This window comes from Condylura cristata, unplaced genomic scaffold (assembly GCF_000260355.1).
Source record: "Condylura cristata isolate star-nosed mole 26May11 unplaced genomic scaffold, ConCri1.0 scaffold00028, whole genome shotgun sequence".
Classification (NCBI taxonomy): domain Eukaryota; kingdom Metazoa; phylum Chordata; class Mammalia; order Eulipotyphla; family Talpidae; genus Condylura; species Condylura cristata.
The window spans coordinates 7,199,864-7,215,590 of NW_004567129.1; positions in this window are offsets into that span (position 1 = coordinate 7,199,864).

Sequence of the window (15,727 nt, forward strand, 5' to 3'; positions counted from 1 at the left end):
GGCCAGGGATTGAACTTGAGCTGAAGCAGCTGCTGCTAGCTTTGTAGTGCTGCACTTTAATTCTCTGTGCCACCAAGGAGGGCCCTGAGGCTCTCTTATTTTAGACTATGTAAGTTTTTAACTTCCTGTGGCATTTAGGTGTCTCAGGGCAGAGGAAGACATTTAGTCCAGGATGCTGGAAATATTATAGCCAGCACCCTTGTCTTCTCTCTCGAGGCTGCTGAGCTGATTTGGATAAAATAAGAAATGACTTGACCTCTTGGCCTCAAACAAAATCAGGACAAAATGAAGTGTTTGGATTTTGAAGGGGTTCCCTCAGCTTCTTCCTTATTGATCTCACTGGCCTCTGCCTTCCCCTCCTAACCAGCCCTCATGGTCAGCTGTGGGGCTGCCCGGCTAGGAGTCAGCTCTGTCTAGGGTATTATTTTTGGCCTCACCCAAAATAGGAAGAACCTGAGGTCTCCTGAGATCCTCATCCCCAGAGATTTCCAGCCTGAACCAGAGGCCCTACGAGAGAGGAGCACTCACAAGCCTTGGTGTCAGTGGCTGAACTTTGACCTGCTCATTGAACTAAAAAGAGCCACCCACTCTTTGGAGGGTCACACATCCTCATTTGTCACCGTGGCTCGGGAAATCGATGTTTTCTCTCATGGTCTGCACTGACACCGAAGAGTTCCCCGGGGCTCCTCTTGGGCCTAGGTAGCCTTTATCCGAAAGACCTGACCTGGGATGCTTTTATCGACTCCTCTGGTGCAGAGTGGAGAGTGGCCCCTTCACAGCCACCCTTGTAGACATTCACAGAGCTCCCACAAGTACTGTACGCTGGGCTCATAGAGGTTAGAAAAATAGCTTAAGGGTGCACAGCTAGTGCAAAACCGAGCCTCAAATCCAGGCCTGATGACAAGCACTGCATTCCACCAGTATCCCCCCTCACAGCTGCTCAGTGAACCATGCAGCTTCATGTAGGAATAGCAACAGATCTCACAGAGGCTGCTTCCTTGCTGTTACTAAGTCACTCTCAGGGACACTTGTTGCCCAGACTGCAGCTGTAGGCACACCGGACACGACTAAGGCCACCCACCCAGCCTCTCTGGGTCAGTAGCAAGGTGGTATCTCACCCAGGGCCTTCTTCCTTGGGCCTTTCCCCTCCACAACAACATAATTGCTCTTCCTCCCATTCCTCTAAGTTCCAAGCCAGATGATAAGACATCTATAAATAGTGAAAAAATGTTTTTAATAACTTTATTCCCACTGCACAGGTATATGCCTCTGATTCAACAACGAGAGTTACTGGCTCATTCATGACTAATTTCAACAATTTTTACTTTTCCCCATGTAAGAGTTGTCTCCTTGGGCCTCTGGCTTCTCTACTATGTTGGTGGGGGCTGGTCACTTGCTTCGTAGGTAGCATAGAATCCGTGAAGGTAGAATTTCCTAGATGCAGTTTGAATGACAGTTCCTGCCTCGGGGCTGCCTGTACTGCTCGTCCTGGCTAAATCACGCTCATGGTGCCCAGTGAATTCTGCATGCGGCATCTGCAGTACAAACAGTCCTGTTATAGGTGAAGACAACTGACTTGCTGGGTCCGACTAGAAAACTCAAGGGAGGAGGAGAAGGCCCAGAAAAGGCTGGCAGAGCCTTGTGATTATCTTGAGAAAATCTAGCCAGACCAACTGGAGTGCACTGTCCTGTGATAGGAGAATCTAGTGTGATTGTAGCCCAGGAGCTCAAATCTGGAGGGGAACCAAGTCAGTGTCGATGGGAGATCTGACCTGTCAGAAGGAGGACCCACAAGGAGATGAATGAGAGGGAAACTGCAGCCTGTGCCATGCTTTTCACATAACTTATTTGAGTTGAATGTGGGGCCAAAGCATCAAGTAAATCTGGGGTCTGTGTGCTGGACCATCCTCCACGAGGATGGTTTAGTAGGTTGCTCCTGTGGGGACAGGGGACATGGCTGAATCCCATTCACCTAAACCCATAAGTGGGTCCCCTGCAGGAAAGAAGTGTTCAGTTACCAGAAGCACAGTTGGGCTCCAACTCCCCAAATATTGGTTCATCTTAGCACTGAGGCAGTATGAGTCTTGGGGAGGGTATCAAGAGCTCCCACTTCAGAGAACTGGGGAAGACCGAGATGAACCCCAGTATAGGACATTGTAAGACCAACTTCCTAGATCTGAAGGGAGAATAGGAAGGTGATTCTTTCTGCAAACAGAGAACACAGACTCACCTGCCAGGTAGGAGTAAAAGAAAAGCAACATGGGAGTGAAAGAAAGGGTCCTAGTCATTGAGAAAAGAGGGGTAGCCTTCCCAGCCTTCTCAGATGTATTGACAGAGGAGGGAGGTTCAACTTGTCTCATCCCAGTCCCCTGAGAACCCCTGAGGAGGGTTGGTCTGGCGCATGGCAGCACTATAGTGGCCATGAAAATCCACCTCACAGCTCCCAGGTCTAGCAGGGAGCTGAGCTGGCCCAGCACTTGTCTGCACTGATCTGAATCCCCCTTGGTGGGTGAGCTGAGCAGACCCTTCTCATGGGCTCCTTGCAGCCGTGACTGAGATTACACAGCCCTGCTCAGAGAGACCCAGAACTTCAGCTGGTAACTTGGGCTTTTGAGGACTCCCTGATGACGCTGTCAAACTTCACAGAGATTCTAAAGTGGTCAAGGATGCTTGCTTTGTGCATGTTGTTTTAATGAATTCTTACCAAATGCCCATATAATTATATGTTAGTTGCTGTAACAAATATCATTGCTATAATAAATTTAATGACTGGGAACAATATGACTGTAATGTCTTACAGTTCTGCAGGTTAGGGATGAAAAATGGGTGTCCCAGGACTCTGTTCCTTCTGGAGGCTCTAGGAAGGATTCCATGTTCCTGGTTTTCCAGTTTCTAGAAGACACCTGAATTCTTGGCTTATGTCCCCTCCCTCCACCTTCAAAGTCAGTTCTGTAGCATCTGCCAGCCTTTCTCTGACTGTGACCCCACAGCCTCCTTCGTCACAGGGACACTTGTGATGAACATCACACAATTAATCCAGAATCGTTGTTTCTCAGAAGCCTTCACTGCATCTGGGAGGTATCTTTTACCAAGCAGGGTACACATATTTGTAGCATCCAGGAATTTGGAGACAGACATTGAGGTGGTTTTTACCCTGTCTGCAAACCCAGGAATCAACTAATCTGGGAAAACTTCTCTTCCTCTTGAGCCAAAAGCAGCTAAGTATTTTTCTGAATAAATGCAGTTTTTTACTTGTATGTTTAATAACTGATTTGATAGGTGTGTGCATGCTGGAGGTGAGCTTGGGGGTCAGTGCCCAGCAGATGTCCCTCCTGGCTTCCATACACGAGATTGTCCATGCTCCCTGGCCTCTGACTTTTGAGGTACCTATCTCTTGACCCCTTCCTGCCCCTGCCCCTCTCTTAGGGCTAATTCTCAGCGACTCATGTTTCTAGTCCCAGCTTCCCCCAAAGGGCATCATGCAGCACATTCCTTCCTCAACCCACTCAGGGAGTCTTAAATGTTGCCTCATTTCCATACTCCCAGCTTTTGCCAGCACATTCATTTGGACTCATTTTTAATAAGCTCCTGGGCGCTTGGCTCAGACCTTAAATATTTCACTTGATTTGTGTTTGAGAGGAGGGGGAAAACCACAAACAAACAAAAAAATGATGGCCCTATATAAAATGACAAATATTTATTGGACTTTTCAAAATACACCCAATACTTTTAAAGGCCTCTGGGAAAATATTAAATTAAAAACTGTCTGTGCATTAAACAACCTGTGAAATCAACCGCTCTTGGTACATAAAGCTCAATTTCCCCCATTGGTGTGTATGGGCTTACAATATTTGGGCCACCACTGTCTTTATAAGCAGAGAAAAAAATGGTGATGAAACATTGCCTACATCTCTAAGACTCTTCCTCATGGGCCCATAAAAAAAAAAAACTCCCACCTACCACATTCTTTCCTCTCTCTTGCCTCAGTGTGTGTTTTGCCTCTCTGTAAACCCAGAGAAATTCTCAGTAGACCCAGAGAAATTGATTTACAAAGAACTTTTTAAATCTTTAATTTCACCACAGTTGGAAGAATACAAAAAGCATTAACTGACCAAATGTAATTCTCATCTCTGAGAATTACATGGTATGTCAATATTTTAGTAAGAAAAGAAACCAGTATTTATTGAGCACCTACTACATACCAGGTACTTTGGGAACCATTCTCATTTCGACCTCATCTTTGAAGCAGTAAAATAGAGTGTAAAATATTATAATTTGATATTATATTAGACTAGAAAATGTTATCCCTGACTTCTAAATAGAGATAATAAGTTTCCCATCCAGGATCTCACAAAAATGGGGAATGTACGATTTGAGGATTCAAGTTGATGTCTGTCACTTGCAGGAGGTAGTGAGGAGTAAATATCGTGGCAGTGAGCAAACGCCTCCCTTGGAACCCCCTCCCACACCTCCGCTCTTTCGGTCTGCACAGCATTAGCATGGCCACTGCACATGTTGAGAGGGAGCGGGCCTTATTGTCTGCAGGCCATACTTTGGTTATTATTATTATCTTTCCGCAGTAGCTGTCTTGTGGCTGAATTGAATGGGAGTGCCTTTGGTGTTTCTCAGGTAAGTGTGATGTTGACTTGTGGTTTAAGATTGTGTATTCATTTTCTAGGACTGTCCGAATGAAGTCTCACATATTGGGTGGCTCACAGAAACAGACATTTATTCTTTCACAGTTCTAGACCTAGAAGCCCAAAATCAAGGTGTTGACAGGTTTGCTTCCTCCTGGGAGCTCTGAGGAAGAAACAATTTAAGGCCCCTTTGCCCGAAATCCTGGTGTTCTTTGTAGATGAACAACACCAGTCTTATCTTTTCTTCTCTGTGTCACTGTGTCTTTGTTCTCTTAAAAGGACTTTCACTGGATGTGAGACTTTCACTGGATATGAGACTTCCCCTCATCTTGCATGATCTCACCTGGGTTTTGACCTTAGTTACATCTACAGAGACCCTATAGGATACCATTATGATTCTCTCACTGGCACTGAACTTCTGGGCAGAACTCTCCAACCCAGTACAGATGGACATTGTATAAAGTGGTCAGAAAGTATTTTGATAAAATACTGTCAATTAGCCATCATTTGATGGATAATTTTATTGAATATCTTTGGCCTTCTCTGAGGGGGAAAAAAAATCTTTCTTTGACAGATTGAATAGGGTCAGTCTATCCATAAACTCCCTATTACTAAATGGTATTTTTATGTCGGTATCAACTTCTCCTCTGTGTGTAGTATTACCTAAATATGTTGCTGGATTCAATTTGGTAGTACACTACTTACACATTTTACATCTATATTCTGAAATGAGGATGAATTATAGTTTATGCTTTGGAGTATTTCCAGTTAGTTCTAACTTTATACAAATTAGCAAACATTTATATTTTTGATATGCCTTAGATAAAATTATTTTTTGTAAAGTACAGTTTAACCTTGAAATTCATTGCCTATTAATGCTTGTGGACCAACCCTTTTTACATAAGTGATTGTATAAAACATTTTTTTTTCAATTATACTCAGATTTTCAGTTCTATTCAGTCTGTTGTTGATCTAGGCAGATGGGTCAATTTTGACAGCCTTCTAGAAAATATTTTAGCCTTTCACTATGATTTTTAAAAAATTAATTATTAAAATGTTATGAAGTGTTTTCTTTAGGAAACCCTGTCCTGCTGCTTCTGCATATTCTGTGGTTCTGTGTCCACGTGTGACTTCCCAAAGTCCATTTCATTTTCCTCCCTCACATATCAAAGTATCAATTCTTAGCAGTTTTGATTAGTTGCCTGGTTTCTCTGATTTCAAATTTAGTGGGCTACCATTACTTATATTTTTCAACTTAGGTTAAAAAAGAAAGATATAGATATTCATATATGACATCTAGATAATGTATATATATTTAAAATTTTAAAGTTTTCTCATATTTAATACTTAAGTATCTCATATATATGTACAAATATATAAAATATTTAACCTATAAATGTATTTCTGATTATAGTATTTGACACATCTATTGTCACTTACTTGCCTTTTCTATCAAATCATTAGTATGTACTTACATGTATAGGTGCACATTTTAATTTTGACCTTTTTCTGATTCATCAGTTATTTAAAGACATGCTTGCTCAAAATAATTGTATACTTCCCTTTAATCTTTTGTTATATATTTCAGTTCTTATTTCTAAGTAGAACTCCTTTTTGGAGGACTTGAGTGATCAATTTGTTGTAGCTATGTAAAGATCCTACAGAAAAGGTATTCTCTATAAGGCAGAACATTATCTTTTACATCAATCTTACATGTTAATTTAAATGTTCTACATCTTACTTAAATCTTCATCCCCTTGATCTTCCAAATAGTGTTAGTTTATGTTGTCTTAGTTAGCTATTGGTAAGGCATTAGTTAGACACAAGGTTGGTTAGGGACCTTGGTCTGTTAACTGTAGGGATTTATGACTTCAGATAATGCCATTGATGGTGAGGTTACAGCTCTCATCATTTTTTATCAATTTCTACTTTCATTTTCAGCAATTTTTATTTTATTAAAATAAAACATTTTGTTTTATGTATCTTGAATCTCATATATTTTTGAGCTGTGTAACTATTATGCTAAATTTTGATAGCCTCTTTGTATATGCAAAATGAGATCATTGCTGGCACTCTTTAGCACATTTATTTTTAATTTGACTTTGTCTATCTGACATTCAGTTTCACCCCTTTGGTATGGCCTGTGTATACCTGTGTTCCTTCTAGTCTGAAAGTGAGGAGAGACTTCTTTCACTACCATCTCCCCAGTGGTATGTGTATGGGAGAGAGAGAGATGCAGGTATATAGCAGACAATAGCAAGTGTGTGGGAAATGGAAAATGAAAATTAAAGTCAGGTAGACAAAGTAGAATTACAAACTAAAAGTATATTAAAAGGACAGTAACTACATTTTATATAGGCAAAGGAATTATCTACATTTAATATAAATGTCATGTAGCTCTAAGAGTAAAGTAATAGACTGGACATATATACAACTAAGATCATTAGAAGTAGATTCACACAAAAACATGAGCGCTAGGAACTATTATGCCCAGTGCTTGAAACTTTATTCTAGCAGAGCAAAGAAACGGGGGCCAGACAGAACTCAACAGTTATGTCAGTAATTTACAATATCAATTGACTTCTTGCTGTCTCCTTTCTGAGGAAGTTGTTAGTGAGACAAGTGCCCCATCTGGGTTCCCAAGCCCTGGGTTCTGTGGACTGGCATTCTGCTTCAGTGCTTTGGGATGAGCACAACCAAAATGAAAATGACTCTTGTAACAAGCACATAATGTGTCATGACTTCTGTGTGCTGGCTGACTCTGGTGACTGCATCTGATTTCTTGGGAATCTGTTGTGTTTTGGAAGACAATTTTGGAATAAAGAAATGATAGGTCAGGCCACCTCACTCCTCATTAGTCACTCATTTTAAACTGGTGGAGCTGTTAATATGACAAGGAGGCTAGTCCTGAAAATAGAAAGGTGGATGGACAGGCATGGTCTGTACTCTCCTCCATGGGGCAGGAAGCCCGCCCATCTGGAAGCCAGAACAAGGAAAGCTCGTAGGTCACCTGTTTCCAAGAATCCCAGTCTCTGTGGGGAGCAGAAGAAGGGTGGGTTCCAGTAATTCCCTCACACCCTGGGGAAGAACAAGACATGATTTTTGTGATCAGAAACTGTTGGTGCGATACAAAGTGTCACTGCCTTGGGGTAAGAGAAGATTAGCAGTTAGCCAGAGAGGGAGAGACGTGCAACCCAGCCCTCCAAAATTGAAGTTGGGGGGAAAAAAAAAACTTAATTTTTATACACACACATATACGCTCACTAAGGCAAGGGGGCACTGTGGAAACCGGTCTCTTTTGCCCTGGGTACAAATGAAAGTATGATCCATCGACATGTCCTGGCAGGCTGAATTGAGAGCATTGGGAAAGTCCTGAGGTTACATTTTTCTTTTTGAAGAATGCTGCCAAATTGCTAATTTGGACTCACGTTCTTTTTCTGCAACATAGCTTTCTCTGACCTCGAAGGAGCTAGAGTGTAGGCAGCTGAGTGTCTTAATGTTTGAGAATTGCCAACTCTGCTTCTCCTCCTGTAACTCTCGGGTGGATTGGTCCACAGGGTTAAATGGCTCATTGCAATTCAGCAAAGTGGCTTTTATGTGCAATTAATGTTTGTTAATTTGGTTAAATGTCAAAGTATACATTTTTGGGGGAGAAAAAAAAGTTTCTGCAATACAACCTCTACCCCCAGCCCCTTTAAATATCAAGGGGTGAGATGTTATTCTCAAACAAATGCAGAGGCCATCATATTCAGTGTCTACTTGAAATGGAATGGACGATACCTTAGTTAAATGCTCCTCTTGGGAGAAGAGATGATAACATGTCAGCACTTCTGAGTTTAGAGCCAAAGTTAAGGGGCCAGTTGTGAAAACCCACTGGAAAAATATTACCTCTACCACCTGGTTCCTGAGGAAGAAAAGAAAGCTTTGGCTCAACTATTGACTCACTTGTTTCTCAACTCCCCATCTCTCTGTTCCTCCATCATTGTAACATTTCCTCCTTAGGTTTGTGTCTAGTGCACTCTGGGCACTTTTAAAACGATCTCTGATTTGCCCATGCCTATAAATTCTGGTTCTGTTTGGGTGCTAAAGGATCAGAGACAGTGACTGGGTCCTTTTTAGAATGACCATTTTTATTAAGTAAAGTTGACCAACCTTTCCTGTGAAATGTATATATTAAACATATATACAGTAACCATCAAAATGATCTGAAAAGCTCTTGATTCTTCAGGCTTGACCTGTATCAGCTAGTAAAGTAGAACAATGGCTGGCTTTTCTGAATTCACAGGGTAAAATAGATTTAAAGATCTGCTCTTCAGATTTTTTCTCAGACTTCTTTTTTCCTTACGTCTTTGATCCCTCTTATAGCTCTGTGCTAGTTAAATTGTGCTGTGTCCACGCTGTGGGTGGGACTTAGGTGTGACTTGTGGATGTCCTAGATATTTTTAGTGCTATATCATGTCCTCTTTTTATTTTTTAATCATACTTTTTGTATTGCTCTCTCTTGTATCTTCTGGTGTAGTGTGATGACTAAGTTAATGTCTATTCCACTCACTATCCCCGCACCTTGCGAGTTCTGTGAGAGATTGGGCAATTCTTCCTAAGCCTCAGTAGCACACTCATCCTTCCTGTGGTTGTACAATTGTCCTATACTCTTCATTCCTTTCTACAGTATAACCTCAAAAAGGAGACTCCCAGAGCCAAGCGTCAGATCTGTGAACTTCTGCTTGAGTTTGCTCCTTAGGTCAGAGGGCAAACCTCTTTCATTCCAGGAAGGCCACCCCCACCCTCACCTCGCCAAAGCCAGCCCATCATAATGAACATAACTTTTCTTGGTGTGTCCTCTCTTGCTATCACTGTCAGAAGTCAGTACGTTCAGCTACCTGGGCCTGTGACCCTAGCACTTACACAGGTCTCTGCTCTAAAAGGCCCACACTTGGCTTTCCGTTCCGTTTCCATCTCAGACATTGTTAATGATCCTTCAACAGGAGTTCCAGATGCTGATTTTTCATGAAGCCCACAAGTAATAAGTTGTTTCTTGATTATCTGTATAGAATGTTGACAAGTCTTTGCAATCCAACAGATGTTGCTGACCAATAAAAGGAACTTCCCACTCCCTAGAGTTCATGGATACCTAGGTACCTCCTGCCTCCTTAGACATGGGAGGGTGCATTAATGTTCTCCAGGTTTCAAAGGGGAAAGTTGAATTCAGCATTGATTTAGCTTAACATCCCAAAGAATTTACAATAACATGGGTGGTGACCCCATTCACTGATGGCAAAACTTTATGAATGGAAGGGGCAAATTCCAAAGCAATTTTCAGTTCTGTGGATAGCAATCATGGCTGATTTGGGGAGCTCTCTGAATTTTGTGAACTTAGGTGCTTGCAGGTTATGGAATCTGATGTTCTACTTGACTTACATACCAGTAGTTGTCCTGCCCGTTGGTTCTTCCTTCTCCCAGTGTCCTTCAAAATGTTGCAGAAATGACTTGTGAATTTCACCCAAGGATGTACCATTTCCTCTTGTGGGATGTACTCTATCTAGGGACTGGGCTCTGCAAACAGAAACATGTTTTTCTTTCATTTTTCTTGTACCTTTATCCTCAACCTCTATTGGGATTTCCATTGCCATTGGAAACAAACTCCAAACCCCTCCTCAGTCCAGCTTTTAAGATACATTCCATTCTGTAAAATTTGTTTTTCCAAAGAAGTCTCTCAATTGGAGGACCAGGAAGGACATTTTGGCAGAATTGGAGAAGGTAAGAGGGTGATATGACTGGTGGGACTTATATTTAAAAAACAGGAAGACAGGTTGGTGGAGAGAATAGACCAGCTGGTTCTTCATCCTTGAGGCCAAACTTACAGTCTTTCTCTCCCTGCCTCGCCCTTTGTTTTCTTTAGTGTATGATGAAATTTTAATATGGTCCCTGGAGGAAAGAGGAAATGATGTACCCCCAGCAACATCCTCCATTGGAGAATTCCTGCTTAGCTGGTAGGAACTCTGAGCAGGAGTTGGTTTATTTATTTCTTCAGTTTTGCCCAATTCTTGTCTTGATTTGGTGGAGGAATGGATTAAAAAATCATCAAAAAATTCCATACTGCTCTAGACTCACTACCTGTTCTACTTAGAGCTTCTGATTGAAGGGAGAGAACTGAGCTTTTGGGGAGGAACCTTGGGAATGCAGTTGGGTAGTTCAATTTCAAGTCTCATATGTGAGTAAACTTTGAGTCTTATCTTCCCCCATCTTAGTCAGGGGCAGGGTAAAGTCTGTGTTTCACAGAGGGACAACGTAAGTCTTAGGAGACAGCCTGAAAATGCCCTAACCTCATGTCTTGTGTAAAATCACAACTTATATCATATTGTACTGAACCAGAGCAGAGGGATAGCTCTACAGTAGCAAATTTTATTTTATGTTCTTATGGAAGGAAACTATGGTTGTCTAAATTCTGCTTTATTGCCCACCAATACTCTGTGACTTTTCCAATTCATCTAAAATATTCATTCATGGAATCCAGGAAGAGAATCACATATGATTTTGTGCATTTGTATATTGTGCATTTGCATATATATTCGTGTACATGTATACCATATGTGTGTATACACATATACATGTGTATATGAGCATATTTGTAAGAATAAAACCAAAATTACAATAACTGGTGAGGTAGTACATGTAGAAATCTATTTTATGACTATGTTTAGGCTAATATATGTTCTGGGCCATATAAAACACCCACTAGTTTTGAGAAAATGTAAAGAGCAAGAAAGGGTTCTTGCTCCAGTCTGTAACTGAGCAATAGTCCTGGGTCTGGCTGGCAAGAGAATAAAAGAGCCAAGGTGGCGCTTTATCCCCACTATGGAGGAATTAGCCTAGCCCTGTTAGAAGACAGAAGAAGAGAGGGAAGCAGGCCTTATATGTATTGGGGTGCTGGGTGCCCAGAGGCCCTGGCCATAGACAAACAGAGCCAAGTCAAATGCTGGTTGAAGCTCTCCAAATCCCTAACAAAGCTTCCCCTTGGGGTAAAGGAGCTTTTCCAAAAAGAGGATTAGAAGAACTTCACCTCCAGAGACCACTCCTTGCAGATTTGATTTGATGCCTCTCAAGGGAAAGGTTGAGTTTTACTTTCATATCTTCATGGGAAGATTCTACGACAGATGATACACACTAGATTGTTACATTTTCCTCCTGAGCAGAAGAGGGATGTATTTTAGGCCGTCATGGAATTCCAAACTCAGATTCCAAGAAGAAAATTGCATTTGTTCATGTAATAAATAATAATGCATTTGGACCTGGCAACCACCAGGCATGGCTGCAGAAGATATATAACACAATTAGCCCTGGCTGGGAGTTGCCAGCTGACAATGGGGCAAGATTTATGTGTTTGCTTTTTCCATAAGTACAATTTTATTTGATAAGTGCAGCCCAAAGATATAAAGAATTAATCCAGGGTCTGCATTGTGGGATATTTCCTCTGTAATATTAAAATAAATATTACCCCTCTATCCAATTACATAAAATTATGTTAATAATATCTTCTTTGTTGTTGTTGTCTCCCTGTTTCATCTTTGTAGCCAAAGAGTTTATTAAAAGCAGTGACTGGCTTCCTTTCAGAAAGGGGTAGCTATTTTTTTTATCATCTGAGAAGAGTACAATTATTATTATTATTTTTAACGAAAACTCCCATCTTGGAGGAGGGGTGTCTAGCTTCCATGAGACCAACTTAGTTCTGAATTGCCCTAACTTCTAGCTCACTCTTTCTGGCAAACCTCAATTTATAGGGGCAGCAAAGTCACACTCTGGTTTGACTGTGGGTGTAGGGGTAGTTGAGAGGTAGAGAAGTAGGGTGAAGGATTTAAAGGAGTCAGTGCTACAGAGTAGAAATGCTGCCATGTGGGAGGGTGGAGGTGCCAACTCGGGGGTGGGAGCAGTATTTTCTCAGATGCCCACAGTGACACCCAGACATTCTGTGTGTTTACTGGTGGCGCCACCAGACCAGAGATGACATATGCAGTCTTTGCCAGGTGGCTTAGAACCTGAGTGAGAAAGCAAGAAGTGAGAGAAACACCAAAGCATGAGAGGGGCCCAGAGAGGAATTGGGACTACTCACACAGACACCCACCATAAACACGTGATTGCAAAATGCTTGCATTGTTATTGTTTTATTTAATTTATATTGCAGTCACTGTAAAACACTGTGTATGACTCCAGGTCAAGGATCACACCTCAGATGTAACCACACCACACCCACCCCCAGGATACCACAGGCCTCCACCCCGTCCATTGTGCCCCTCCCTGCGCCTCCCTGACTTGTAACCTTATTTCTGTTTTGGATGACTCTTTACTGAAAGCAGGGCTCTGTTGTCCATCTGGAAACTGCTAGAGGCTACCTAGTGAGGCTAGCTCATAAATGGCATGTAGGCATTTAGAAACTTAGATGGCAACTTGATGCTGTCTTCTTATGTCCATGGATTCTAGTACTAATACTACCAATACAGCCTTGGCTTTATACATTGCATTTCGTTGCTTTTGTTCTGCCACTTTGTAGTAATTTTTTTTATTGGGAAAAAAAGAAAACTGGATTTTTCACCAGATGATTAGAGAAAGTGCAGGTCTTAATAGATAGAACTTTTTCTATCTGAGGAGCCCATTGCAAAAGTTAAAACATAGCAGAGCCTCAGTAGATGTTGGTTAACCAGCTATGAGCTTTGAACAGGATACAAACCCTGTACTAACCCCTGACTTCTGCTGTTGGGAAGAGAAGACTAAGAAGTTAGATTAATGAAGTATCCTGTGTCACAAACATTGCACATTGAAGCCTTGTGAAAACCCGTTACAGAAATTAATTAGAACCGTTTTACCAGGGACCAAATGAAAGACACCCAGGTTACTTAGCTCAGCTGGAGCAGAGGCAGGTTGCAACTCAAAGAGCAGGCTCTTTCTTTCTCTGCTTGCCTGGCTTAGCTGAGACTTCCTGAGAGCAGGTATGGAGGCCCCTTCTGCTCAAGGAACTGTGGGATGCACCTTGTGGACTTCTCTCAAGAACTCCCTCAGAAGCTCTGTGAACTTATTTGGCTCTTTGCAGATGAAGAATCTGAGTCATAGAGAGGTTAACTGCTACAAGAAAAATGAGACCAAGCTGATCTCTGACTTTGACTCTGTCAGAAGAGGCAATATGGCGCAGTGTTCATTTCATGGGATTTGGAGTCAGTCGGTGTCCATTTCTGTTATCCAAGGAGGGCTGAGATTCCCATGTACGGTTGTGCCATTGTGCTCTGTGCAACACCAAGGGCCACCAGATACCTCGTCGTCTGTGTAATAATACATGGGGCCCCTGAAGCTGTGCATTGTGTATCCTGTGTGGCTGAATCAATGGCTGGGGAAGATTGTGGACTCTGAAACCTGCTCTACAATAGTCCCAGATGCGCTTTTCAGAAGACACATCAGGCTTTGCTACTCCCAGCAGAGAGAATGCCCTTCTACCACCCCACCCCTGCTCCCTGGTGCAGGTCACTGGTCAGAAACAAAGCAGAATGCGCTGGCACTGCACCCTTTGTTGGACCTTAATCTCTGACTCTTTGTGCTTTTATGACATGTGAGAGTTACATTATGGGCTGCGAAACACTCTAGAACTCTGTTAGGTAATGATGAAAACATTGCAAATGCTGCCAGTGGCAATAACGGAAGAATGAGGCGATAGGAAACTTACTCCCATTTCAAAAACTCAGGTCAGAAGCTCTAGATCCTGGAGAAAAACAAAATAAGTATTTGCTCTTGCTGTTATCTCTGTTGCCCTCTCTTAGTAAGATTGCAAGGAGTGGGCCTTCAGTAAAGCTGACAAATGAAGGAAGAACTGAAGAAAATGAAGAGACAGGTAAATGAAGTTTCAGGGATGGCAGAGACCAGGACCTTTCTGACTGGCTGTGCTATGCCAGAGAGGTGGAAAGGTGTAGGTTATACAGTGGTAGCTCCTTGGGTGCAGATGACCAGTCATGGACACTGATGCCCAAATTGGTGAGCCCAGATGGCATGTCGGGCCTTGCGTGCCTTTGAGTTCTTCACCAGCCTCAATATGTCACTACTACTGTCTCTGTTGGATAGATAAGCAACTGATTAGGTTCACACCTACAAGTGACAAATTCAGGATTTGAACACAGTCCCGTGTGACTCACGAACCTATACTTTTCCATCGGGTTTGTTAAAACCAGCAAGACTGGTCCTGACTTACAGAGAAGGAAATTCACTTTTGAAATCGTGGGCTTTTCAGGGTGCCTGTTGGTAGGTTCTGGACTTACCCAAGAAATCTTTCCTTCCTCACAGAGATCCTGGGCTACAGCAGGAGGGACAGGCAGGACCCTGCTTTTCTGCTGTGCTGCTGGACCAGGTGACTCAGTGCTGAGGTGCCTGCTGTCTGGGAGGGCTTGTGCTGACATGCAGTCGGCCTGCAAAGGGCTGTGGGCATCTGCGTGCGCAGGGCAAGGGCATGGTGAGCAGCTGCCCAGGAAGGAAGCATGGGAGGGGCGGAGGGACGGAGAGAGGGAGGGAGAGAGAGAAAGAGAACCTTTCTCGGTCGGCCATGGAATTCTTAGATTCATCTTTCCTTTAAAGGTTAGGCTAGGAAACAAAAATACTGGGAACAATTAGAATTCGGGGTGATGAAGAAAAAAAAATAAAACGTTCGATGCCACTGGGTACCAGAGTGGAGCTGCCCAAGCACTGTGCGTTCTATTGATGTTAATTCTACTTTAGCCTTCTGCAAGTCTGAGCTATAGGCCTCGGGCGGGCGGTGGTTGCAGGGAGGAAGGGATGGAGGAAGAGAGGGCAGGGCCTGTAGGTCAAGGGGGAAGAGAAGACTCTGGGGTGCCAACATCATTCAGTCTTCAACCTGTCAGCATGGTGCCATTGCTTCTGCCCGGGCCTGGGGCATTCCCTGTGGCCCACATGTCACCTCGAATCTGACTTTATGTTTCCAGCGCACGGCTTCTGAACTGCTCCCTCTGCTTCTGTGCTGACCCAGGATCGATTCTTTCCACTGCCGGGGTGGGAGAGGGGTGAGGACCGCCCCCCCTGGGCGCTGAGGCCTCACATCATAG